Raw genomic sequence first — 26,057 nt, 5'->3', positions numbered from 1 at the left:
AATATTGCCATCTAATGTTCTTTTATGGTGATCTTGAGGAGGGATCGTGGGGACGTCTCCTTTTACTTCACTGTCGCAGTTAAGGACACGAAAAGAACCACACTCACCCATCTCGCTGAAGTGAGGAAAAGAAGGCAGTTTATTATGATTTAGAGTTTTTATAGTATTAGGAATTTGGTTGAGGATTGGCAGATGAGAGGAACACCTCTCTGACCCCAGTGGTCAATTCAGAAGTCCATCACCAAGAGAGGAATGAAAACAATCTACACTGTTTTGAGAGACTCCAAAGGAAAACATGTAAACAATCATCAGAAGGCTAAGGATCAGAGTGACACTTCACTATCATCACCTTTGTCATGCTGACCTCTAGAGGACATTTCAAGCCTCACACATGCGCTTTTGGTGCTTGTGATATTCAATGTATTATTTTATTGTTCAAATTTCTTACTTAGATATCTAATTAATCTCTCATTATAAAATACTTCCAAAGCTCCTTTAGGTAAAACAATAGTCTTTTGACTTAAACTTCATGGGTATAGCTGCTTTCCTTACCACAGGGGTAACACATTCATCCCAGTGTAAGTCTGAGATACTCCCTCTTCTTTCCCATAATACCTATTTACTTTATAAGAAAGAAGATACGCCTTAAGTAGAACTAAGAGCAGCTAAATCAAGAAGATTAAAAAACTGAGTAAACAAAGTGACCGAAACACAAATTTCCTAAGTAATTTCAATACTGTTTCTTATAAAATTCAGTGTCATTCTTTCTTAGCTAAATAATATATATATCTCCCATAACATTATGAGAATTCTTATAACAACAACAATCTCTGAAAAATATTTACAGAAGGACCTGGCCACCTGAGAGCACTACAGCATGTTAGAGGGAGCAATCCCCTACATATTTGGCACCAAATAAAGCAAATACCCACCTCACTGAGTCAGTCTCTGAGGTGACTCTTGGCTCAGCACTGGAGCCAATCAGTTCTTATTTCAAAATGTTAGAACTTAGCAGTATCTATGAACTAAAACACAGCATCTGGTTCTGGCAAAACAAAAACTTTTCCTTTCCTTTCTTCAACCTTTGTTGCTGTGGTTTTCCCGGTGTTGCTGGCTCTGGCCAGCCCTGGCACCACCGCAACTTGGGGATCTTTGAGTCAGTGAAACAGAGCCACTGCTAAGGCGCAGATGAAATAAGAGACGGGACTCTCCGATGAAACAGCAACTGAGGTTTTATTCTAACCCCAGGGCCGAGGCTCCAAGATTGAGAGATGGAGAGCAGGAGAGACGGAGAGACCTCGAGCGCCTGAAGGGTTCAGTTTTTAAAGGGGGAAAAAGAACACGTGGGACAGCAGAGCATGGGGACCAATGATAGGAATTCAGGGTACATAATTTAACTTGTAGGAGGGGGAAACCCTGGCTCCAACCAATCACCCAGGACTCTTCTTAGAAGTTTCCAGACACTGGGAGAGGTCTCTGGTTGACTGGCAGGAGCAGGTGCCATGTAAACAATAAGATTGACAGGTAACTGCCATTTGATCTTAAGAATAGGAAAAATAAGGGGTAACAAGGCATGAACTATTCAACATTAACACATAACATATCAGCAAAGGATAACCATCAGTGCTCATCAACCCACCGCCACACTTTGTATTTCTTGATGAGTTTGTTTTCTCAATTGCTGCAGTAGGTACCCCACTCTTACATACACTGCAATTATTAACACAAACCCAATCTCAGTCAGCGCTGGTATCACAACTGCAGGATGTAGCTTAGATTGGAAAAGCCTGTGGCAGCTGGAGACGATCCAAGAAATTTTTCTCACCAGTGGTTCTCTCCTTTCCTCTCCATTTGTTGTAGGACATGATGTGCTTTTTTTTATATCATGATGGACACTCATCAGTTTCTACTGACTTTTCTTCTTCCACTGTTATAGCAGTTAGTGCGGGCCAGGATGTTCCAACAGTTTTTTGACCATGGTAACGTTCATTTCAATGGGCGTTGGAGAAAAGTTGACATTGTAGGTTCTGTAACACGGCTTCTGGTAGGTAATAGTTGAAATCACATCCTGCTCTGTTTGTAAAGTAACAAATACCTACTTTTGAATGGTTGGCAAGCTGGATGTGTTATCTACTGTTAAGTTGTCACAAGGGGTTCCAAAACACAGACATTCTTGTCTTATCCACACCAGGATGGGTTCAGGATGGTTGTTGGAGCACATTTCAATGTGACTTTGTTCTGGGCTTTCAGAGGGTTACTTTCACACTCTCTTGGGAGGTGACTCACAGTGATGGGGATATCCCATTGTCATTTGTGCCAGGAACTGTCACTGTTTCCTACCCAGGGCCTCCCACAGCTTTGGGGATAGCAGGAGAGGTGTAAGCTCCACTCAGGATCCACAGAGGGTGGGGCCAGGGTTGCCTCTTCCCTTTGGGTGGGGGGATCAGAGGACTGGCCGTGGGGGTGTTGGGCTCTGTGTGTTTATCTAGCTGGGGGTATTGCTCTGTTGTAACTTGGCGCTAGAATTGGATCTGCCTGCCTTCAGCGTTTCTGCTGGCTGCTGGTGAGTGATGCTGAGATCCACTGTTGCTTGATCTGATCTGCCTGCCCTCTCTGTTTCCTTCCTGCTGCTGGTGATGGTGCTGAGATTGGTTGCTGCCCGTGAATTGACAAAAGGAGCAATTTCCCCTTTGCCCTCACCCGAGATGCCATCATACGTGGGGGGCGGTGCTGGGCTCGCCTGAGCGTCCCCTGCTGGCCAGGGGGAGGCATTGCACCCGCCCAGCCTCAGTGGGGCCTGCCGGCGCCCTCTGCCGGCTGTGGTTGTAACTACACCAAAGGGGAAAGCGACGCTTGACGGGTGGAAAACTCCTCTTTGTGCTTTCTCTTGTTGTTTGTGGTTTGTTCTGTTTTATATGTAGTAGAGAACTGTTATTCCTTTCCCCATATTTTTGCCTGAAACCCTGTAATTTTGAAGTTGTAATAATTTGGAGGGAGAAGGTCGTCTTTTCCATTCCAGGAAGGTTCCCTCTTTACTTGACAGACATTTGTCTTTTAAAACCAAGAGAGTTATTGGGGCCCAGTGTATGGCATGAAGGCATTGAGAAGAAAGGGTGAAAAGAGAATAACTGTTCTCAAGTAGCCCATTTGCATACAGGACAAAGAATCGCATTAAGTGGCGCCCCTCGTGTGGCCTAGCTCTAGTTTGGTTGGCACATGATTGTGGCTGCAGTTTTTCCAATTTGCAGCTCCTTATGGGTCTTATGACTAAGAGCAATGCGTCTGTTATCCAGTTTGTAGAACGGGTCAACAAGAAATTCAATGCTTGTAAACTTCTTCTGAAATGCGGGCACATGGCTACATAACTATCACAAACTAACCTCATGTCGTTGGGGTTTCCTTACTAATGGTACCTATTGTGATGAAGCAACACAGCAGGGAGTTTTCTGACAACCTTTCCTCACTCCTTTCAGCCCAACCCTTCAGCTTTTGAAGAGTTTAAATTTCACCTAGAAGCTAAAGAGATCATATACTTGTTTATGTTTTTGCTGTGTTTGTTCAGCCAGGTCCATTCATCATTCAGAGACAGGATGAGGTTACCCAAAACCTGACACGGAGGTCAGGGACACGGTCCAGCAGCACCAGCTGCAGTCAGAGGGAAAGGCCGATGGTGCAGAAGTGGAATCCAGGGACGTTACAAGTGTCCAGGTTCCAGCTCAACCACAAGGGCAGCCACAGCCACAGCCCAACCTGTCCCAGCTAGGGAGAGGGAGTACACCCCCCAAGCTGACCTGTGGTTCTTCCTGTGTGAACATGGGGAAGACATCAGAAGGTGGCATGGGAAACCCATCTCTATCCTAGCAGCATGAGTATGCAAGCTAAAGGAGGAAACTACTAACAGAGGGAGTTCCATAAAAATGAATGTAGCCCCAGCTTCCTGTGGCCGAGCTGCCTTTTCCTCCCGAGAAGGGAGGATGATATGTCAGAGCCCCTTGAAGGAACATCCAGAATATATGCCCAGGGAGGGAACGGTAGCCAGGACTAGAGAGGCCCTGCCTCTAGCCAGGTAGAGACCAGGGAAAATTGCATCTTTTGGGCTGTGTGGATCCAATGGCCTGGCACATCAGAACCATAGGAATATGAGGCTTTTGTTGACACTGGTGCAAGAGTGTACTCAATCCCATCAGGACATGTTGGGGAAGAACCTGTTTCTATTGCTGGGATGACAGGGAGATCACAGCAGTTGACCCTGCTGGAAGCTGAGGTGAGTTTGACTGGGAAAGAGTAGGAGAAACACTCTATTGTGATTGGTCCAGAGGGCCTCTGTATTCTGGGCATGAATCTCCTCCAGAGTGGTTATTTCAAAGATGCAAAAGGACTCAAGTGGACTTTTGGAATAGCTGCTGTGGAGGTAGAAGGCATGAAGCAATTGAAAGTCCTTGCCTGGGCTGTCAGAAAATCTTTCTGCTGTTGGACCCTTGAAGTTGAAGAACAGTAAGTACCAATTGTCACCATAACAGTGCATCATCGACAATACTGGATGAATTGACATGCCCTGATCTCCATCCACAAGATGATCCATGAGCTGAAAGTCAAGGGGGGATGTTGTGGTTTGAAAGCAAAATGAGTGAGAGGCTCCAAGTCAGAAATACAATTTAATAAGAAGATAGGTAAAAAGGTTAAAATAAAATAAAATGAATGCAATAACACAAAGGACCACTGACAGAGTCCGAATACAACCTGAGCAGGATGGTGGAAGCAGTCAAGATGAGGTGGTCTTCCTGAAGCAGTGATCCTGTAGAAAGGTCTGGAAGCTCTGGTCTTCCAGGAATCCAGTAGGTAAGGGCTGCTTGTACTGTCCCAAATCCCAGATTATATCCAGGTGAGAATGCTTGGCTCCTCCCCCTGGGTGGAGCATCTCACAATGGGATGATGAGTTGTGAAGTGGGTCCTTGATGGCCCATTAAACAGAGATAACTCCTGGAGGGAGTTACCTGTGAGTCATGGGCAAGGCACTGATGGGCCATTAGCAGAAGACAGCCCTACACTAGAGCACTGCCCCACTTGGTTTCAACAGTTCATGAAGATGGTGATAGAATAAATACTTTGTGTAAATCCCACACTACAACCCAGGACAGCGGTCAGCAAGGCCCATTCAGCCTTCAACTGCCCCATGAACAAGTCTGATGGAGAATGGAGACTGACTGTGGCCTATCGTGGCTTGAATGAAGTGACTCCACTGCTGAGCACTGCCATGCTGGACATGGTGGAAGTCCAGTACAAGCTGGAGTCCAAGGCAGTGAAGTGGTACACCACTATTGACATTGCAATGCATTTTTCTCCATTCCTTTGGCAGCAGAGTGCAGGCCCCAGTTTGCCTTCACCTGGAGGGGCATGCCTTACACCTGGAACGGACTGCCCCAGGGGTGGAAACACAGCCCCACCATCTGCCATGGACTGATCCAGGCTGCACTGGAAAAGAGTGAGGCTCCAAAACATCTGCAATACATTGATGACATCATTGTGTAGGGGAAGACAGCAATGGAAGTATTTGAGAAAGGAGAAAAAGTCATCCAGATTCTCCTGGAAGCTGGCTTTGCCATCAAAAAGAGCAAAGTCAAGAGACCTGCCCAAGAGACAGACAACACCAGATACCACTGAGGTAATCAAAAATCTCACAGAAAGGTCTTCACTGATCTGCAAGAAGGAAACACAAGCTTTCCTAGGCACCTTAGGTTTCTGGAGAATGCACAACCCTGAGTACAGCCAGATTGTGAGCCCTCTCTACCTGGTCCCCTGCAAGAAGAACCATTTCCACTGGGGCCCTGAACAGCAACACGCCTTTGTTCAGATCAAGCAGGAGATCGCTCATGCAGTAACCCTTGGCCCAGTCAGGATGGGACCAAAGGTGAAGAATGTCCTTTACTCTGCAGGTTAGAGCCATTGCCTGTCCTGGAGCCTTTGGCAGAAGGTGTCCGGGGAGAGTTGAGGCCAACCACTGGGATTCTGGAGCTGAAGTTACAGAAGGTCTGAAGCCACTTACACTCCAACAGAGAAGGAGATTCTGGCAGCCTATGAAGGAGTTCAAGCTGCCTCAGAGGTGACTGGCACAGAGGTACAACTTCTCCTGGCACCCCAACTGCTGGTGCTAGGGTGGATGTTCAAAGGAAAGGTTCCTTTTACCCACCATGCCACCGATGGCCTATGGAGCAAATGGATTGCCCTCATCACACAGCACACCAGTATTGGAAACTCAAATTGCTCTGGGATCTTGGAGATGATTAGGAATTGACCTGAAGATGAGAACTTTGGTCTCACAGATGAAGAGGAGCAGGAACGATGTCACATGCTGAGGAAGCTCCACCTTACAACCAACTGCCACAAGAAGAAAGATGCTACACTCTTTTCACTGACAGTTCCTGTCACATTGTAATGACAAACTGAAAGTGGAAAGCAGCTGAAATGAGCCCCATGTGACAGGTTGCAGAAGCTACTGAAGGAGAAGATGGATCAAATCAACTTGTTGAACTCAAAGCCATCCAGTTGGCCCTGGATATTGCTGAGTAAGACAAGTGGCCAGAACTCTCCCTCTACACTGATTCATGAATGGTAGCTAATGCTCTGTGGAGGTCTTTCCTGCCTGGAAAGGTGGAAAAAGGCCAATTGGCAGCAGAGGGGAAAACCAATCTGGGCTGCTGACAGTTGGGAGTTAGGTTTGCTCCTTTTTTACGTTAAATAATTTTTTCCCCGTTAGTTACCGAGGAGACTAAGTGTTGGATACTTAAGGGTACTTGACCAAAACAAAGAGATAGCCAAAGGTTGTTTTTCTTATCTGTTGTAACTCCAGAAGGGAGGGGGTAACTGCCTTCCCTGATAACAAGCCAGCTGTTAAAAACCTGCTGGGGTATTATCTCTTATCTCTGCTCAGTCTTTCACTGCTCCCATGGGAATATCTTTTGTTAACGCACCATCAAAGCTCACCAATGGCATGACACATTTCATCACCCTATTGTGAGATGCTCTTCTAGAAAGCAGAAGAGCAACCTTTTCCACCTAGATAAAAAAGGAGCCACAAGTGTCACCAGGCACTCTGGTGTTCCCACAGGACTCCCAAAGGAAGACTGGACCCATTTCGGGACCCCTGGTTCCACAGGACCATCATCTCTGCTTCCAACAGGACCACATCTGCCACTCCAGGAGGGCTGACTTTGGACTGTTTTCAACGCCCTGATTAACAGGGTGTCAGGTTCTATTTTCTGACTCTGTCAGAGGTTTGTTTGGTTTTTTTCTGGGATTCCTTGTTTGTTTGTTTGCTAATTCTTTTTGTACTACAACATTTGTATTTTTAATATCCTTAGTAAAGAACTGCTATACCTATTCCAAAAACTGTGTCTGACAGCCTTTTAATTGCAAATTTATAATAATTTGAAAAAGGGGAGAGGGGGGCTTGCATTCCAAGGGAGGCTCCAATCTTCCTTGGCAGATTCCTGTCTATCCAAACCAAGACACTGACGAATGGCAAGACATTGCCACTCTGGTAGAGAAGCTACCTGTGAAAGTTTGCATATAGATGCCCATGTCCCCAAGAGCTGGGCTAATGAGAAACATCAAAACAATAAGCAGGTGGATCAGGCTGCAAAAATCAAGGTGTTACAGATAGATTTGGATTGGCAACACAAGGAACAGTTGTTCCTAGCTCAATGTGCCCCTGATGCCTCAGGCCATCAGGGCAGAGATGCCACCTATAAGTAGACACAAGACCAAGGGGTGGATCTGGCCAGGGGCAGCATCTCCCAGGTTATCCATGACTGTGAGATGTCAGCTCTGATCAAGCAAGCTAAGTGGGTGAAGCACCTGTGGTATGGGGGGCCGTGCTCCAAATACAGGTATGGGGAAGCCTGGCAGATTGATTACATTACACTGCCCCAGAGCCACCAAGGCAAGTGCTACATGCTCACAATGGTAGAAGCCACCAGTGGGTGGTTGGAGACCTACCCTGTCACACTACTGCCCAGAACACCATCCTGGGTCTTGAAAAGCAGGTCCTTTGGAGGCATGGCACCCACAAGAGAACTGAGGCCAATAATGGGACTCATTTCAGGAATAGCCTTATGTCCTGGGTTGCAGTGTAGGATGTACACAAAGTATTTATTCTATCACCATCTTCATGAACTGTTGAAACCAGGTGGGCTAGTGTTTTTCCCAAGCCCCCTGCCTTTTCTGCTAATGGCCCATTAACGCCTTTGGGGTGTTTTTCTGCTAATGACTTCTGAGGTGTCTCCTGCTAATGGCCCATGAGTCACAGGTAACTCCCTCCAGGGGTGATCTCTGTTAATGGGCCATCAAGAACACATTTCACACTTCTCATGCTATTGTGAGGTGCTCTGCCCAGGGGGAGGAGCCAAGCATTCTCACCTGGATATAAGCTGGGATTTGGGACAGTGCAGTGGGCACTTACCCACTGGATTCCCAGAGGACCAGAGCTCCCAGACCTCTCTACAGGATCACTGCTTCAGGAAGAGCACTTCACCTGGACTGCTTCCACCATCCTGCTCAGGTTGTATTCTGACCCTGTCAGTGATTCTTTGTGTTATTGCTTTTATTTTATTTTATTTTTACCTTTTTACCTTTCTTTTCATTAAATTATATCTCTGACTTGGAGCCTCTCACTCCTTTTGTTTTCAAACCACAACACCTTATGAACACCTGGGCAAGAGAACATGGCATTGAGTGGGTGGACCATATCCCCTACCACACACCAGCTGCCAGAAAAGTTGAGCCGTGCAATAAACTCTTAAAAAGAACATTGAAGGCAATGGTGTGGGGGTTGGGACCTTCAAGCAGTGGGAGGTACATTTAGCAAAGGCTACATGGTTACTTAATACCAGAGGCTCCACCTACCAAGCTGGCCATTCCCGATCCCAACCCCTGTGTACAGCAGATGGAGACAAGGTTCTGGTGGTGCATATGAGAGGTATGCTAGGAAAGACTGTTTGGATTAGTTGTGCCTGGAGGAAAGACAAACCCATTGCTGGGGTTGTCTTTGTTCAGGGAGCAGGTTGCACTTGGTGGGCGATGCAGAAAGATGGAGAAACATGATGTATATCTCAAGGGGTGAATTGCCTGAGACACTGCCTATATCCATGTCTGCATGTATGTATGTATGTATGTATGTATGTATATAATTAGGATAATACAGGTATGTATGTTGAAATAAGTCAGCTGAGACTCCATTTTCTTTATGCAGGAAAAGCCAGTTTTTTACTTGTAGTAGCATCCGTGGATGGCAGGGACAAGGAACTGTGCAGACCTGAGATATTCTAGAAACATGTGTTTTTATTACAAGGGTCATGAGTAAAGATGGCCTGCTTTCAGCCACCAGTCTTGGCTGAAGCAAAGCTGCAAAAGAGAAAGGGAGAGAGAGAGAGGGTAAGAGAGAGGGAGGAAGAAGAGGAGCTAAGAGAGTGAGAGCTAAGGGGTTGAAGCGAGGTAAGAGAGAGCAAAGACCTTGTTACAATACATTATATCTCTTTTTGTATTGAATATTCTAATTTACAGTAACTAACCAGTGCAAAATACAAAACCTACAAACTTTGCATGCAGCCTATGAGAACTACTGTGTTACCATGTCATCTTATATTCTAAACTCTAAAGAGTACTTTCTTATCTGCTTTCTCCCTGATGCCTGGGCAGGGTGGAAAGGGGCTACATTCCTGAGTCCTTTTGTTTCTGTCCTTTGACCTGACTCCAGCTAATCACTGTCGTCCTGCTTCCCATGCCTACGTCTTGAAGCTGGCCTTCATTTCTGTTATAAATGCAATGGCAAATATCGGATAAATAAAAGACAATTTATTAATAACAAAATATCAAGCACAAGAAAAATGAGAAAGCCACAAATTAGGAGAATATCAGCGCCGCGCTGGGTGGATAGGGGTCTGCACCAGGGTACAAGACTCCCAAATCCACGCCGATGCAGCTTTCAGTCCGGCATTTTATAGGGTTTTTCTGCCCTTAGGCAGTCCAGGTGTCCAGGATGGGCTGAATAGTCCGAATTTCTTTTCGATGACCTTCCCGGATCTCGTCAGGTCTCATTGTCTCATTCTGGGAAAAACTCTTTCTTATGTCAATTTCATGTGTTAGTCTTATGCTGATTTCATTTTGCTTGTTGCGCCGGAGAGTTGATGAGATCGCCAGAGAGTTGATGAGATTGGCATCGTCGTCATGCAGGAATTTCTTCCTTGCATTGGCAAGGAAGTGATTCTTATCGAGGTTGGCCAGTGTCTTTGTCTAGCTTGATGATGTTCATCCTGTCTTTGCAACTGAGACTGGCAGGCTGGGGGGGAAACAATTAGCCCTATACTGGATTTCACAATTTTTATTAACATTATTCCCATTACACATCAGGTTATTATTTTATACATGAATTTTTACCCGAAATTTATCACAGTCCCCCACCTAATAATTTATCAAATTAAAAATTTGTTTATTTTATTTATTTTGACCTCAATTCCAATTGAGATCACACTCTTCCCAGTCCTCCTGAGAGGATTCATCACTTGGTTCATTTTACTCTCAGGGTCCATCCCTTCCTCGTTCCTTGAAAAACAAAAGGCTTGGTCAAATTGCAAGCACACACGGTTATCACCCGGAGGCAATAAATCGAAAATGATGGGTTCTGAATCCAAGGAACCTATTTCCTCATGTTTGAGGTTCTTCCCTTCCCAATACAATTTTCCACCCATATTACATATTTTTAGTTTTGTTTTGTCGTAACACAGGGGGTTCACCTTGTAGTAGGCAAGGAAAGTAGATTGCCTTTTTCCTCCCACCCATACAGTTTTATTACATTGTTGACACGCTTGCACCGAGTAAGGAATTTCAATTTCGTGCCTTTGTCTGACGAGTGAGCGAGCAGAATCCCTAAACAGTCTACCCTTAGGACTTGCCACCGAGTGTTGGCACCGGACTCTTTCTTCTGATCCACAAGGGTGAAATCGAGTGCCATTGGCCCAACAATCGCCCAACTGCCTTTCCGGGGGACAATCCATTATCTGCCCGGTTTCTGGAGCTGTTAAGCACCATTCGCACTTAGTGGGAGGACTCTCCCCCAGGAGCGCCCCTGGTAGGGCTCCCTTGCCCCAGCACACGGCTAGGCTCAGGACCATCAGGAAACCCCACCGGAAAACCCCTCTGCCTTGCCCTTCGCCTGTACGTGTACATACGGCGGGGTAAGCCATCTTCTTGGCAGCAAGGGTGTGCTTCAGGGGCCCGTGTGGTCCTAATGGCAAACCTCCTCTTGTAGGTTGCCCACTGGGATAATTTGATCGTATCCCCTTGGCAGGGTACTTTGATGGTCCTTCGGCACTCAACGGCTAAAGGTACTGCTTTAGTGTCCAATTTCCTTTAATCCCCTTTTTGAAAATATGGAACCACTCAGGAGAGCAAAGTTCCAAAAGTCCGGCCCTAGTGGCAAGTACTAAGAGACAGTCTGTGTTATCCTGTTCCTCAGTCAGACAGTTAGTACACAAACCCTTCAGTCGATTCCCTCCCCGACAGTGGGTGACCCAAACCTGGTTACAGTATGCACATTTAAAATGAATAAAGGGAAAACATTCACAACCTGGGGTAATGCAACTTATCTGATCGTTCATCTAGTTTGTTGTCTGAGTTTGATTTTGAGTTCTCCAGGAGGGGTGGTAACTTTCCAGTTCGAGGTTTTTGGGTCCTCGATCTTCTTCACCCTTGATGAATGAGTCCAACTCTTCTCAGCGGTTCGAACTGCAGTGTCGGTCGTGAGCAGCACTAGGAACGGTCCTTCCCACTGTGGAGCGAGAGGAATTTCTTTCCAAGTCGTGATCAACACTTTGTCTGCCGGCTGGATCTGGTGGATTGGAAACCCGAGAGGAGCGCTTTGGGAAATGAGTCCGCGCCTTCGAAGCTCCTGTAAATTTTTGTTTACAGTGATGAGATAAGGTTGCAATTGCACATCCTCGACTCGGGGATGTCCCACAGGCATTCCGTGTTTGTATGGCATCCCATACAACATTTCAAAGGGGGACAGCCCCGTATCAGAGTGAGGCATGGTTCTTACATTCAGCAAAGCAAGGGGAAGGCATTTCACCCAGCACATTTTTGTTTCCAACATGAGTTTTGCCAATTGTGATTTTAGAGTTTGATTCATTCTCTCTACTTGCCCTGAACTCTGGGGGTGCCAGGGGGTGTGATATTGCCATCTGATTCCCAAGGCCTTGGTTAATTGTTTTATAATTTTTGAGGTGAAATGAGTCCCTTGGTCTGAATTTATGCAATCCACGATTCCGTACCTGGGGACTATTTCTTCTAACAACACTTTGGAAACAGTTTGAGCTGTGGCTTTTGCCCTTGGGTATGCCTCTACCCAGTGTGTCAATTTGTCCACAATAACCAATAAGTACCTATATCTTCCGACCTTTGGTAAATCAGTGAAATCCACCTGGATCCTTTCAAACGGCCGATATGAAAGGGGGCGACCTCCCCAAGCCGTTTGTCTGGATCTGGACCGGTTCACTTTCTGGCAAGTCACGCACCCTTGTACCTCCTGTTTCGCCAATTCAAAGATACCCTTGCACCCAAAGAACTTCAGAAACTGGTCAGCCAGTGCCCGTGTTCCCCAATGGGTCTGCTCATGCAGACGTCTCAGGATCCCTCTGGCCGTTCTTTTTGGGACCAGTTCCCTTCTGTCAGGCAACTTCCATTTTCCCATTTCCAAAGCTCCTCCCATCTCCTTGAATCCTTCAATGTCCTTTTCAGAGGGACATATTTGGATTTCGGAGTTCTCCTCCCCGACTACCTCGGGAATGCTTACTGTGAGCAAAGCTGCCCTTTTCGCTTCCTGATCAGCCAGATTATTGCCGCGCATTTGAAATTGCAATCCGGTCTGATGCCCTTTCACACGTACCACCGCAATCTCTTTTGGTTCTCTGATTGCCTCCAAGATTTGTCGAATCATCTCCCCGTGTACCAAGCCTTTCCCCTTTGTGTTTATTAAACCTCTTTCTTCCCAAATCTTTCCGAAAGTGTGAACCACCCCAAACGCATATCGGGAATTGGTGAATATGGTCCCCCTTTTTCCCTTTAGCCTTTTGAGAGCCCTCAGGAGAGCGTAAAGCTCACAAGCCTGGGCCGACCATTCGGGCCTCAGGGGGCTTGATTCCACCACCTTTCCCGTTCTGCCGTCCACCACTGCGTACCCTGATTTCCTTTTCCCTTCCACTACTTTCACCAACCCATCCACAAACCATTTTTCTCCCCCTTCCAATTCCTGATCCTCCAAATCTGGTCTTACTTTTGTCTGGAGTTCCACAATCTCGGCACAATCGTGCAGCAGTTCCTCGGAGGGGTCTCCAAACATGAACTGTGCCGGGTTCTGTGCTGAGGTGGTTTTTAACTCCAATCCCGGGGAGCTGATCAGAATGGCCTCATATTTCAGAAGCCTGAAATCGGTCAACCACTTTTCTGCCTTTTGTTGTAGAATATTTCTCACATTGTGGGGGGTGTAAACTACCAGTGAGGCTCCAAAGGTGATTTTCCTCACCTCTTCCACCAGGAGTGCCACTGCGACGATGGCCTGCAGGCACGTAGGCCATCCCCGACTCACGGGATCCAGGATTTTAGATAAAAATCCTATAGGCTTCCTTTTGCTGGCCCATTCCTGAGTCAGGACTCCCTGTGCAGTCTGTCCACTGACATCTACAAACAATTGGAACTCTTTGTTCACATCTGGAAGGGTCAGTACTGGGGCTGCCATGAGAACCTCTTTCAATTTTTGGAAATCCAATTCATCCTGCTCAGTCCACTTCACCCTGTCGGTGTTCAATTTTTCATACAGAAATCTCACTTTCTCACTGAAACCTTCAATCCACTGTCTACAGTATCCCAGGAGCCCTAACACTTGGCGTATTTGTCTCTTAGTTTTTGGAGCAGGTAAGGTAATGATTCCCGCGACCCTCTCAGGGTCTAATTTCTTTTTCCCTTGGGACAGACAATGACCCAAATATTTTACTTCAGGCTCTGTGAACTGTAGTTTGGATTTTGAAACTTTCAATCCCTTAGCTCCAATAAAATTTAGTAATTTCACTGTGCATTTCCTCACACTTCCCTCAGAAGGTCCAGCTATTAACAGGGCATCCACATATTGTAACAGTTTTGTCCCTGCCTCCGGGGTAAATTGAGTCAAGAGGTGTTCCAGGGCTTGCCCAAACAGGTTAGGAGATTCTACAAACCCTTGGGGAAGCACTGTCCATCTCAACTGCTGTTTTCTATTGGTATCGGGGTCCTCCCATTGGAAAGCAAAGTAATCCCTGCTTTTCTCATCCAAGGGACAAGTCCAGAATGCATCCTTCAGGTCAATCACACTATACCATACATCCTCAGGCGTGAGCCGGTTCAGTAAAGTATATGGATTGGCCACCACCGGAAACCTAGTCCTGGTTCGAGCATTTACTGCCCTCAAATCCTGAACTAGCCGATAGCTTCCATCTGCCTTTTTCACAGCCAGTATAGGGGTGTTATGGGGGGACATGCATGGTTCTATTGTTCCTCCTTTCAAAAGGTCATCGATTACCCGCTTCAATCCCTTTCTTCCTTCCAGAGGAATGGGATACTGTTTGACCCGTATAGGATCCTCGGGGTTCTCGATTATGATGTGAATGGGATCTATTTCTAGCTTCCCAACCTCCCCTTTTGAGTGCCATACCTCTGGATTGATGTCTGCCTCGTCCTTCTCGGTGAGCTTAAACATTCTTACCACGAGATCGGAGCTTCTTACAACTCCTAAATGCTAATTTCAAGGGCGATAATCATATCTCTCCCTAGCAAGTTGTAATCAGCTTCCTCCACCAACAACAAATTTCCCAAGCAAACTTTATTCTCTGATTCAATTTCTACGCTTTTTATCACTGGCACTTTAAAAGGATCCCCCTTTGCCCCCACCACCACAACTTTCTCTTCACTGACCGTGCATCCCTCTGGTAAATGCTGCAAGGTGCTCCTTTCTGCCCCGGTATCCACCAGAAAAATGATCTCTTGACGCTGGGGACCTACTTTCAATTTTACCAGGGGCTCGTTAGATGTCCTGGTCCCCAAAGTGAAGAGCCCCTGACACCCCTAATCCTCCTGGAACAGCTTTTCATCTCTTATCCTTTTCTTGCAATCTCTCCGAAGGTGTCCTGCCTTTTTACAATAGTAACACTCAGGCAATTCCCTTCTGGTGTCTGGGGTTGCCTTGTGGGGGCCTGAAGGCTTTCGGGGTAAGGTCTTATACTTACCCGAAGCCTGTTCCTGTCTCTGAACCTCCTTCACTGCCACTACCAAAACCTTGGCTTGCACCTTCTGCTTCTCATCCTCCCTCCTCATGTAAACTTTCTGCGCTTCCCTTAGCAACTCTTGCAAGCTTTTGTCTTGCCAGCCATCTATCTTCTCAAGCTTTCTTCGAATGTCCTCCCAGGATTTCGCTACAAACTGTGTTTTGAGCAACACCTCCCCCACGGGGGAATTGGGGTCCGTCCCAGAATATATCTGTAGACTTCGCCTTAGTCGCTCAATCCATTCAGTGGGGGACTCGTCTTTCCCCTGACATTCATTGAAAGCTTTGCTAATGTTCTGACCCCTTGGGACGGCTTCCCGAATGCCCTGGATTATGATATTTCTCAGGTCTACCATACTCCTCCTCCCGTCCTCTGTTTGTGCATTCCAGCTCGGGCTAGAGATGGGCCACTTTTGGTCCCCTGGTGTCCCTTGTGGGTTTCTTCTGTCCCAATCTCTGATGCCCGCCTGTTTTATCATTTCCCTTTCCTCATTGTTGAATAAAGACCTTAGGATTGCCATCAGGTCTTCATATGTATAAATACTGCTTCCCAGGAACTCATCCAACCTATCTGCCACCCCAAAAGGATCGTCTAACAATCGTCCCATTTCCTTCTTAAACGCCCTTACATCTCTCGTGTTGAGGGGTACATTAACAAACTCAATTACCCCAGGGGCCGTGGGTACCTCCCTCAGTGGAAGTAGGTTGTGTCCCTCATTCTCACTCTCTCCCCATTCATCACCCACTATCCTTGCTTTCAGTCGGGTTCTGCTAGCAGGGGGAGAACTGGTAGCAGTGGGTTGTCTCCCCCTCCCAGATTGCGGGGGCGGGATTGCCGCCTGTGCGGCGAAAGGGAGTCTCTCCTCCGCTCGGACCAACCCTGGTGGCGGCGGTAAAAGTGAACGAGAGTGCTCCCAAGCTTGTGCAGGAAGGACCTCAGAAGGGGCTCCCGCAGCTATAGCGTCTATCGGTGGGGGCGCCGCCAACGGACCCAAACCGGACGGAAGAGGCAAGAGTGGGGAGGGCAGCAAGGAAGCTGCCAGTGGGGACAATGGAGGAGAGACATGGATCCCCACCTGGGATGCCGGTGCCCCCAAGAGTTGGCTCAGAGGATCCAAAGGAGCCGTGGGCACCACTTGCTCCGGAGAGGGTGGGGAATTTAACCCATTGTAGGGAGGTGGTAGGTGGTCCAGGGGTTCCCAGGGCTCGGTCCCGGTTCCGGGTCGCCCTTTCTGTTTCATCGGAAACAGGCCCGCTCGGGTGTTTAACCAGAGCCGGGCGTATTCCTTCTCCTCGGGGTCCGAGGGGCTCTTATTTTCCACATAGCGATTTAACTCACTACATACCCAACTTTCAAATGTTCCCATTACTGGCCACATAAGGTGGTTCCTCAATTCTTCACCACCCCACACATCCATGCAATAATAAATCATTTTTTTCTTGGAAATGTTCCAACATCCACCCCAAGGGACTATTTCGAGGGATTTTCATGGTTCCCTTTCCCTTACCAGAGGGGCACTTTTCTGAGGTCTTTTTCTGGGGCTTACTCTTTCTCTGTCCCATGTTGTGCAAGTTCTCCTTACCAAATCTTCAAATTTCCCTGCGAGTCGACTTTTTCTGCCTGTGTGTTGTGTTTTTTCCTTTTTCAGGGGATGGGGCTTTTTTGATCACTCACCCCTCCAGCGAGCTGTGCCGGGGGTTCCTGATCGGTTCTCAATCCTTTCAGATTCCTTTTGGACCCTTACCTTGGTCCACTGGCAAAAAGGGTTTACCAATTCCCGAGCTCAACAGGACGTACCCTTCCCCTTTTTGCCCACTCCGTGATCGGTCCCCGAGACTTCCCTCGTCCCGGTTTTGACAAGCGATGTAAGAGAGTTTCACATGAAATCGCTTCCTTCGCGGCCGACCGTTTCCCTCGCGGGAATACGGAAATGCGACCTTGAAGTCCACACTCGCTGTGTGATCAGATCACGTCTCACACACTCGCCCGATCACCCACTCAACCAGCAGTACTTACAGCTCCTTTTCCTGCGTGGATGTCTTCGTGCACGTAGACGTTTTACGAGCAATTGCAAGCCGCAGCTTTTCCGAAGGCCCTTTGCCTTCCCGAGCTCTCTTTTGCCCCCGGATCCGTTCTCTCCCCTGTCCTAGTTTGTGGCTTTCTCGTTCCTAAATTTGGTTCGGAGGTTCAGGTGGAGCCGCGGGGTTTCCTCGCTCACCAGGCCGCCGAACTCGGCAGGGGTACCCTCCTGGATCGCAGGTCCCCGCAGCTTCCTCCGAATCCGAGTCACAGCACCAAATCTGTTATAAATGCAATGGCAAATATTGGATAAATAAAAGACAATTTATTAATAACAAAATATCAAGCACAAGAAAAATGAGAAAGCCACAAATTAGGAGAATATCAGCGCCGCACTAGGTGGATAGGGGTCCGCACCAGGGTACAAGACTCCCAAATCCACGCCGATGCAGCTTTCAGTCCGGCATTTTATAGGGTTTTTCTGCCCTTAGGCAGTCCAGGTGTCCAGGATGGGCTGAATAGTCCGAATTTCTTTTCGATGGCCTTCCTGGATCTCGTCAGGTCTCATTGTCTCATTCTGGGAAAAACTCTTTCTTATGTCAATTTCATGTGTTAGTCTTATGCTGATTTCATTTTGCTTGTTGCGCCGGAGAGTTGATGAGATCGCCAGAGAGTTGATGAGATTGGCATCGTCGTCATGCAGGAATTTCTTCCTTGCATTGGCAAGGAAGTGATTCTTATCGAGGTTGGCCAGTGTCTTTGTCTAGCTTGATGATGTTCATCCTGTCTTTGCAACTGAGACTGGCAGGCTGGGGGGAAAACGATTAGCCCTATACTGGATTTCACAATTTTTATTAACATTATTCCCATTACACATCAGGTTATTATTTTATACATGAATTTTTACCTGAAATTTATCACAATTTCTATTTCACTCACAGGTTTTACATCTCCACTATTTCTTACCAGACAATCATATCCATAAGTCCTTCCTGTCCCATCTTTCCCAACATTTATTCACGTAACTAATTTTATACAATTTTCACACACCTGGAGTGCAGCAACCCTACAAAACTGTTAAAAATGGGCAGGAGACAATGTTTTCTCCTTCAAATGCCTTTATTGATCAGCTCTCAAAGGGGTAGCTCGAGGGATGGTCTGAGCCCTCGCTGCTCTTCCTGGTTCATGGTTGAGGAGGAGGGGCAATTCAGCTTTGCAGCTTTGGTCACTGCAGAGCTGGGAGCCCGCCCTCGCAGGTGTTCCCAGAGCTCACACAAGCTGGCCTGCTCCAGGGGTATCCCCCTCTCTTCTTGGGCACCCTTTAAGTTACAGCAAGATACAAAAAAACTGTTTACCAACACTTTAGGGCATAGCCAGTTCAGTACTGTCTTTTGTGGGTCCAGATCTTGCATCAGTTTGTCTTGGTTGGGGACTTTTTGTGCTAATTACGTTCTGGCTCACAGCGGTGCTTCATGGGTGTTTCACTGATTTCCATAGGGTGGCAACAGCAGCAGATGCCAGCAGGAAATGCAGACGGGGTGCACGCGGCGGCCGTGCCAGCGGGGCGCACGTGGCAGGGTGCGTGGTGCTGGCAGTGGTGGAGGACTTGCGCCAGTGGGGGCACGGGGCTGTGGCGACGACAGTGGCCCCGCGGTGTCACCGAGAATGCAGGCTTGTCATTGTGTCGAAGGGTGAAGAATGTAGCGGCCATGCCCTGGCCCCTCCGGGGAGCGTGGGCGCAGAGAACAAGACCCCTCGGCCCCCCTCCCCGAAGCGGCGGCATCGACCCGGTCAGTGCTGCCACTGCCTCCCTCCTGCGGGAGGCGGGGCTGTTGGTGCTCAAAGAGGAAACGTGCTCCTTGCCCCTGCAGGAGACCACAGAGGTGGCCACACCACAAGGGCTTACAATTACAAACCATTTTGAACATTAATACACTTACTACACAGCAATTAAGAGGATTTTAACACTTTAAACTTTCAACATATAACCAGGAGTCTTTTAAACTTTATTTCTTTCAGCTGCCATGCTGCATGTAATAAGGAGAGAACGTAGAAATAACCACAGTGGTCAGATCTGCATTGCTTCGTCCAACCCTCTATTATTATTATTGGTATCCCTGGCTTCATAATGGTGCCCGAACAGGGAAACCTTCCCTTAAATGTGGTTTGATTTGCTTAAATGCAGAAAACGTCTAGACATGAGTTTTGGGGATTCTAGCTTAAATGTGGGTGAGTCCTCATGACGATTCTAGTTTAAATATGTGTGAATTGTCGAGAGTCCTAGTTTAAATACATGTGGACTCTCTGACTGGAAGACTCCTTGCTTGGACCTGACTTGGAACCAGCTTGGAAGCAAGACGGACCGAGACTGGACAAGCTGAGTGACAAGGGGCGGGGGTTGGAGCCGCGAGGCTCACCGTCTGACACCGCAGAAGAGTGTCAGTGCCATCCCATGGCAGAAGGTAAGCCACAGTGGGGAGAGACAGTTCAGAGACAAGATGGATGCAGATCTCAGTTCGGCAGTGCGGCTTCTTTATAATATTCTCTCTAAGAGAGGTGAAAAACTGAAGGAGAGTGAGTTAGAGCAGTTGGCCCTGTGGGCCAGGAAAAATGGAAAGTTAAATAAGCCATCCTTGCTGTTCAGTACCGTGGAATGGATGGAGGTTGGAGAAATGCTTTAGAATTCAGCAGTTTCTGGAGAGAAAGACAGGAAGAATGCCCGTGAGCTTGGTGTGGTGTGGCAAAAAGTATATCGTACCTTGCAAGTTGTCTCAGCTGAGAAAAAAGTGGCTGCAGCAGCAATCGAGGCTTTAGAAGGGGCAGAGCAGGCAAAACCAAAAAGTCCGTCCCTTCCATCCCAAAAACCTGCCAGAGTTGCAAAACTCTTCGCCATTTACAACCGCCTGATTCGCGATCTGAGCGCTCCCGTCATCCCCACCCCGCAAGATGTTCTAGATCATGTGACTCAGGTGGAGGACTTGTCTCCTCAGCCACTGAGACGGACTGAGAGCGAACCAGAAATGGCTCGGTTGCCTGACTCTGTGGGTGTGGAGACAGGCGGGGACTCAGGCAGGGCCGTGAGTGGAGATGGGGAGTCCCAAGTGACACAGCACAGAGGCGGAACGTGAGGCGGAGACCAGGGTGACGTGGCAGTGCGTGCAGAGCGGACCCAGCGTTAGCGCGCACGGGCGCAGAGCGACCCAGAACAGAGAGAATACGTCATTTGCCGGTGCGTGGCGGTGCACAGTGATGCCAAACCCTCGCTCTCCCCCGTGGCAGGGGAATGGGCTTCACAGTGCCTGGCAACTACGGCGCCCATGGCAACAACAGCTGCAGCGGCTGCAACAACAGAAATACCGGCGCGGTCGTGCAGCCCCGAACCAATGAATTGTCCTTTCCCTTCCAATTCTGACATTGACTCAGAAGCTTCAGACAATCAAGTCACTGTGTTTGCAGCTCATGGCAGACAGCGATCACTAAGACAATCGCAGCGTGTCACTGCCTCACGACACGAACAGCATTCATCTGAATTGCATCAAGTCAGCACCAGACTTGCTCAACTGTCACATCATCATGACAAACAGGAGCAACAGCAAGCTCTCAACCTAGAGCCCAGAGAGACCATAGCCCCTTTTTTATCTCCACCAGCACTGCCACTTGTTTCTTCAGTGTCAATGCCAGCCTTTTCTAAAGTGCGATTCCAGCATGGTTCTCATCAAATCCAGCTAAAACTACTTCTAGACAGTGGATCGAATGTTTCTACACTGAATAAATTGTATTAGCCTTCTGATTGGTCTTTACAGGCTCCGAGCAACCATATCACTGGAGTGAGTGAAATGAGAATTTCTGCAATCAGCACAGATCCCATTCACATCATTTTGGAAGACAATCAAGTTATTGTAGCACGACTGTACACCATGCCTTTGCCTGTCATGCTTCCAGGACTGTTGGGCGGAGATGTGTTATCCCAGCTTGGTTTGGTTGTAACCACAGATCAGCATTCTGAGGATCACTTAGTTGACTAACAACCCTGTATGGGTTGAGCAGTAGCCCATGACTGAAACAAAGCTGCAAATTGCAGAACAGCTGATGCAAAAACAACTTAATACTGGACACATTAGAAGTGCTAACAGTTCACAAGTTTGTGCCTCCTCAGCAGAGCTTCCTTTGATCAAGTATATCAGATGCTGTTTTCTAAGGTGTTGAATGATACAGAAACAATCTGTGCAAGTGCAGCTCCTGGTGCTCCTCTAGGTTTTGTCAGTCCAGAGCAGATTTGAACAGTCCTAAAAACATAGTCTAGAATACACAAAACAGACAATTAAAAATACAAGTATGACAGTCACCCTAAAATATGCCCACTTGCCATTGTCTTTCAATGGCAAAAGAAAAAGGGGGAGGACCGATCTGACCAAAAATTTGATTCTGCAGCAAAACTGGCCACTCAGATCCATCCTCCAAGTGACAATGGCTTTTCCTGTCCTTCCTAAACCGTCAGTAATGACAGTACACTGGCTCCTGGGTATTATTAAAGAATTTTGCAATAATAATAAAGAAATGTGCAATAGCTCATGGCTGGGCAGATGACAGAATTGTGGAAATAGACGGGAAAGAACCAGCAGACATCAGCATTCCCGTGAAAGATGAAGACTTGGAATGGTTGTTGAGGCACTCAGTTGCATTGCAAGAGGCATTGTTGGGTTTTGTAGACTTAGAACAAAGAACCACTCAATGTTGTGTCAGATTCTTTGTACATGGTCAGAGTTGTGCAGAGAATCAAAGATGCACTCCTCAGGCAAACCCAGAATTAACGCCTTGAAGAACTGTTTTTGCAACTGAGAAGTGTGCTGAAAGAACGTCATCATGTCTTCTGTGTCATCTGTGTCATATTCAAAGTCATCTGTGCAACAGAGATGCTGATCCTGTCTGGGTGCAGAGTTGAGTTACCCATGCGTGTCCTCCAGCAAAAGTACTATCGAACAAGAAAAGTGATCTAGATGGCAACAACCTACCTGGAACACCTTCTGATGCTCCTGAACTTGATTAAAATTAATTTTAAATGTGTGAAATAATTAGTTTGTATAATTATATTTATAGAAGTTATTTTAAGTTAAGTAAATTAAAAAAAGTAAATTTAAAAATAATAAATAAGTTAAGATAATAAGCAAGTTAAGTTTAAGATAACAAGCTTTAAATAATAAGTACTGTAAATTGTATCATGATACACTTCAAGATTCTTTTTATGTCCTTTAATTATTTAAGTGTTTTGTAATTACGGTTATTAAAAGTTTTGTTTTAGAGATCTATTAAAAGATATCACTCTAGATAAAGCCAGAGTTTTGGCCACACCTTGACTTTAACTAAAGGAGATATGATCATCAATGAACCCAGATGTTTCTGCACCAAAAAACTAAATGCAAGTCACTTTGACTTGACAATTTGACCTTATAAATATGGCAGCTGAACAGACTTTCGGAGTGAATTTGGGAGCCTTGCCCGGGAAAGGACACCCAGGTCTTCACTGGAAAAGAGTTTTTCAGCTGTTGCAGAATCTGGGAAAATGAGACTGTATTTTAATAATTAGCAATCATTCGAATTTACATATGTGATGTTGTTGACAGTTGTCAACTGTCATTTAAGCTAGACTGTAGTTGTTGATTCATTTAGTTTTGCTGGTTGGATCAAGGACTTGATCCATTTTGAACTCCTTTGTTTCATTGTTATTATAGTTATATTAATAGTTGTGCCCTGTGTGTTAAAGTGTGTGCGAAATGCAATTAGTCGCGCCTTTAACTCAGTCAAGGTGGTTCAAAAGAAAAAAGGGGGATTTGTTGCAGAATTCCTCACAGAAGGAGGACATGATTCATATAGAGATATTGAACTACCCTAATTGAGGCCTGACCTGAGGCCTTGTTGAGGCCTTGAAGCCTGTGACACAAATAAAATTTCTTAGTAAGTTCTGGCGCATTTAGAATTAGATATTAAGGTGTTGGGAAAAATAATAGGGTGTTGAAAGTCACTGAATAGAGTTATTAATAAGCGCGTATTAGTAACCTTAAGAGTAAACTAAATAACGTGTGTTTGCATTCTTTCCTCTGCTGTGTACCAATGAAAAAGTTAATACATGTATAAACTACATAGAATTGTATATAAGCTGCCATGCTGCATGTAATAAGGAGAGAACGTAGAAATAACCACAGTAGTCTGTTCTGCATTGCTTCGTCCAACCCTCTATTATTGTTATTGGTATCCCCGGCTCCACTGCTGGACAACAGGATGTCCATGGGCCAGCAATGTTCTCCTGGAGCAACACAGAACAGCATCCTGGGCTGCACTGGGAGCTGTGACACAGCCGGTGAAGGGAGGGGATCCTTCCCCTCTGCTCCACACCAGTGAAGCCAGCCCTGGAGTGCTGGGCCCAGAGCTGGGCTGCCCAGTACAGGAGACAGGGTCAGACTGGGCAGAGTCCAGCACAGGGCCATGAAGGTGATGGAGGCACTGGACCATCTCTGCCATGAGGAGAGGCTGAGAGAGCTGGGACTGCCCAGCCAGGAGCAGAGCAGGCTCAGGGCATCTCATTCCTAGGGATAAACACCTGGGGGGAGGCTGCAGAGGGGACAGGGCCAGGGACAGCCCCAGGGGCCACAGGCACAAAGTGACACACAGGAGGGGCCCTCTGAGCTCAGGAGACACTTCTGCATTGGGAGGGTGGCTGAGCTCTGGTGCAGGTGCCCAGGGAGGTGGTGAAGTCTCCATCCCTGGATGGACTCAAAAGCCACCTGGACACATCCTGGGCAGCTGGCTCTGGGTGGCTCTGATGGAGCAGGGGCTGGGCAAGGTGACCTCCAGAGGTGCCTCCAGCCTCACCTACCCTGAGATTCTCTGACTCTGAGAAAAAACAGGTTGTAGTTTCCTAAGGACAAATGAAAAAGCTCCACACATGGCATGTTTCACCTGCCCTCAGCAAAGTGGTTCATGTCTCCCTTCTGCACATTCCTCCCTGGAGGGAGGATGCTCCTATGGTCACTCCTTGAGGCAGAGAGAAATGTTTTCCCATGGTCATTGGTTTGGGGGATCAATCTTTAATTAAGAATTGGTTTTGCTGGCTTGAAGAGAATTGCTTCAATGTTGCTTCAAATAGAACTCACTATACTGGAAGCTATAGTTCTCTGTACTGGGTAGTAAGTAATTCTGATAAAGGTCTTTTTGTTTAATCGTGATCATAATAAACTCTTTATTTGTCTACAAATATATCCTTCATCCTATGGAACACAGTTGTATAAAGGTTCAATTACACCTATACTACCCTTTAAACATAAACTATTGACTAAGTCTATGACTGCATCCAGCTGCATCCGAGTTCTTCTCTGAGACGTTGAGGAAGCAAGGAGGTCCTTTCTGCACCCTGTGACTCAACAGGAGTGTCCTGCCTGCTCCCCGTACAGCTCTCCAGGTGCTCCTGCTGGTCCTGGGCCAGCTGTGACTGCAGCAGGGACACCTGAAAGAGGCACAAGGCCCGGCTCAGACAAGCCCACACTGGCAGGAGCATCCGCAGCCCCACGGAACCGGCTGTGGGGACAGACACAGCCTCCAAGTCCAGCCTTCACCAACACTCTGCCCTTGGGGAAGGGGAAAGGAACAGGCTCCCAGGCTGCCCCTGAACAGAGCTCAGATGATCAACAAGTCCAGCTCATGGCTGGCAAACCCTTCCCATGTACATCCCTCATCCACCACAGGTCTATTAGAGAGAGTTCTGACAGCATTTAGGAACCCAACTCTGATTTCCAAAGCACCAACTTGGGCCACTGACCTCTTTCTCCACAGGCTGTGCCTCAGCACGAGGGCTGCTGCTTCCCTGAGCTACTGGAGGAGTCTTCTTGAGAAGTCGATGTGGTCTGCTGGTCAGACTGGGAGACGGGCAACGTATAGTAGTCTGGGAGGAACACTCTCCTAAAAGTTCTTATTCTTCTCCCTTCAGGTTCCACCTGCACGTTGGATGGGAAAAAGGGTCAGAAAAATGTGTCAGCAAACACGGAGCAAAAGGACCTCTGGACATCAAGGCAAGGAGATCTCTGCTCTGAGACTCTGAATTGCACCAGACAACACTGAGGGCAAAAATCTCTCTTTGGGGTCTGTGCAAGAGAGGCCAGTGTTTGTTTGGGAACACGGGGCCAGAGAGAGGCAGCAGAGTGAAGGTGTCTTTGTTAAAGCTGCCACAAGAGAGAGAACACACAAAAGGGTGTGCCCACAGCAGGCACAGGGAGAGGCAAGGAAACAAGCAGAGGTCTCCAAGGCACTGCCTGGGCTGACATGTTGTGTTCCAGAGGAGCCTGAGGCTCTGCACAGGCAGCGCACTTTACCTGCTCGCCAGTAATCCTGGGCTCAGAGGTTGATTCAGGCTTCTCTGTCTTGTCTTTTGCTGATCTTGCAACCAGATACTGCACACATTCCATGCCTTCCCCGGAGTGCTCTGATACATGCTTCCCTTCTGCTCCAACAGTCTGCTGAGTATTCAGAGGAGATGATTCCCTTTATTTCAAACACCACACATTTCTGTCACTAAGAAACCTCCATATTGAGAAGCATCCTCAAAGCACCAACATTGCAGCTACTGTTCAGCCCTCTGGGTACAAAACTCTGCTGGGTTTAGTCCATCACTCTGCTCACCTGTTCCATTTCTTGAATGCAAAATCC

This window comes from Zosterops lateralis (genome assembly GCF_965231275.1).
Source record: "Zosterops lateralis genome assembly, chromosome: 16".
In the NCBI taxonomy this organism is placed as follows: domain Eukaryota; kingdom Metazoa; phylum Chordata; class Aves; order Passeriformes; family Zosteropidae; genus Zosterops; species Zosterops lateralis.
Note: the sequence above shows the minus strand (reverse complement) of the source record.